The sequence below is a fragment of the Blennius ocellaris genome (assembly GCF_963422515.1).
Source record: "Blennius ocellaris genome assembly, chromosome: 6".
Lineage (NCBI taxonomy): Eukaryota > Metazoa > Chordata > Actinopteri > Blenniiformes > Blenniidae > Blennius > Blennius ocellaris.
The window spans coordinates 29,021,879-29,024,526 of NC_137655.1; positions in this window are offsets into that span (position 1 = coordinate 29,021,879).

The following is a 2,648-nucleotide window of genomic DNA, read 5'->3' on the forward strand; positions in this document are numbered from 1 at the left end:
CCCTGGATACCAGCGACTGTCTGTCAGGTTCAGCCAGCCAGGAAACGAAAAGGAAGCGGAGAACGCAAAACGAGAGCACTCCCTCCTCCCCACTTCCGTCTTCGCTTTCAGACTCTTCGGGTACGTCGGGAATGTCCCTCCGTTCTCCTTATCAATCGACTTTCACTTAAGCCGGTGGATGACGTCACGGGGTTAAGGAAAGGAATTAGAAGGTTTCCTAAAGTAGTCAGTGAAATGGGTTCACGTTGGCGTGGCAGTCAGACCGCGCTTTCACTTAGTGATGTCATAATAACGCGACGGCGGCGCAAGTTAGGGACATATGCCGTGGTGGGGAAAGAACTACAAGTTTCCGAAAATGGACTACAAAAAGCGCATTTCTACAAGGGAAAGTGCCTTGTGCGTCTTACCGCTGATATAAACTCAGATATGTCAAGGTTTGAAATGAACTCAAAAGAAAAGAGGCTGCCAGGCTACGAGGAACTAAAGGGAAACTAAAAGAACGTCACATTGAGAATGGTTGCACCCACTCACCTTCCACCCAGAAATCAACAGTAATATAAAATAAGTATGATTATATGAAATTGTTGTAAGCATGCAAATGTACAACTGTACAAAGCTCATAGATGAATGACATATGTTGAATAAAGCATAATGTGGCTAAAAATGTCTCCGTTCCCTTTTTCTTGAATGAGAGTGCTCTTGTTTTATGTCAATTATGTGATCACATATAGCATATCATATCATAACAACCAACACACACAACAGTAAACACTGACATGTAGACTGTATCGTGCTTTGATGTTAGGTTGTGCAACTGTAATGTGACAAGGTACGGTTGGTTAAATGGTCGGATGCAGGTTCGATCCCATCTCTGCTTGTCCAAATGCGGAAGTGTTCTTGGGCATGACACTGAACCCTGAACTGTCAGTGTGAATGCAGTGTGAGAGTGAGTGGTTGGTGGTGGTCAGAGGGGCCGATGGTGCAAAATGGCAGCCTCGCTTCCGTCAGTCTGCCCCAGGGCAGCTGTGGCTACAGACGTGGTTTACCACCATCCAGTATGGAATAAATGAATAATGCAATGTAAAGTGTCTTTGAGTGTCTCGAAAACTGCTATATAAAACCAATGCATTATTATTATTATTATTAAAATAGTTCATTTCTGACATAAATTACCATGAGATAATGAAATGCCCAACACTACCACACTTCTATGAATGAACAGTATCCTATCTACACAGCTGAGTGCTATCCAGCCAGATGAGCCAATTAATTACTGGCCTATAAAATAGCAGCTGGAGAATGCAGAGTTGAGTGACAGAAAATGGAGCAAGTGGAGGTCGCTGTCGCTGCTATTTGGTCTGCTATGCAGCAAAACCGACAGATTCGGAGGAGGAGGAGGGTGCGAATGCAGAGGCTCATGGCATTGTATGCACATATGGTATGATAATGTGGTGGGTTTACACAATTGCTCAGACAATGATTACATTGTGCAGACATCAAAGCCTAACAAACTAATCCCACATTTGTCATTTTTTCTTATGTACAATGTTGGCATTATGTTTTACCTAACAGCAGAATACACAACATGCTTCTTGTACTGACTTTATTTTGTCCTTTTCAAGTGATGAGACCCATGTATGCCACGCCCAACCCCCATTTACCTGTACGTCAAATCTTTTTTGACCAAACGCAAGACTTGAAGACTGACTACTGCTTGGGTAGGCCATCAATGGAAGCATTGATGGCCCTACTCAGGAGGGAGAAGACCCATGGCTGAGGGCAGTGCATGGAGGTCCTCAAGGTGGTGTACTGGCTGGTGCATGGGCTGTCCTACAAGGTTGTGTCCCGTGTATTTGATGTGCCAAAATCCACAATTTTCTTTGATGTGGTACACCGGATGGTTGTACAAATTCTCTGCCACCTGGAGAAAGTGATTAACTTTCCCACTCTCACACAGTATGCTGAAGTAGGCAACAGTTTTCAAACCCTCACCAACAGCCCCACCTTCAGCCACTGTGTGGGAGCAATTGATGGATGTCACATCTGCATCAAGGCTCCCCCTGGTCCCCATGCAGCCGATTACTTGAACAGAAAACTGTTCTACTCTGTTCAGCTGGAGGCCATGTGTGACAGCACTGGCAAATTCATTGACATTTTTGTGGGCTACCCTGGTTCCGCCCATCCCACCAGGGTGCTTTGAAATAGTCCAGTGTTTGTTTACGGGCTGTTCCCCACCCGCTGGACATTTCTTCGTGGGGGATGGGGGGTATCCGTGTCTTCACGCAGCGATGACCCTCATCACCCCATATTGGGAGCCAGTGAGGGGAAGAGTGGATGCTCATTACAATGCTCTGCATAGCAGAGGGAGAAGCATCATTGAGAAGGCCTTTGGCATGATGAAGGTAAGGTGGCGAGGAATCTTCTTTAAAGCCATGGAGGTCAACCACACCTTTGCGCCAAATGTTGTAGCTGTGTGTGCAACGCGGCACAACATCTGCCTCACTGCTGGGGACATCTTGAAGGAGGATCCAGCGGCTGAGGAAGAGGATCCAGCGCTTCCACCACCACTTTTACAAGGGGATGAGAATGGGGGGTCAACATGTCAGGGACAGGCTGGCAGCTCAGGCACCAGCCCCACAACAATTTCC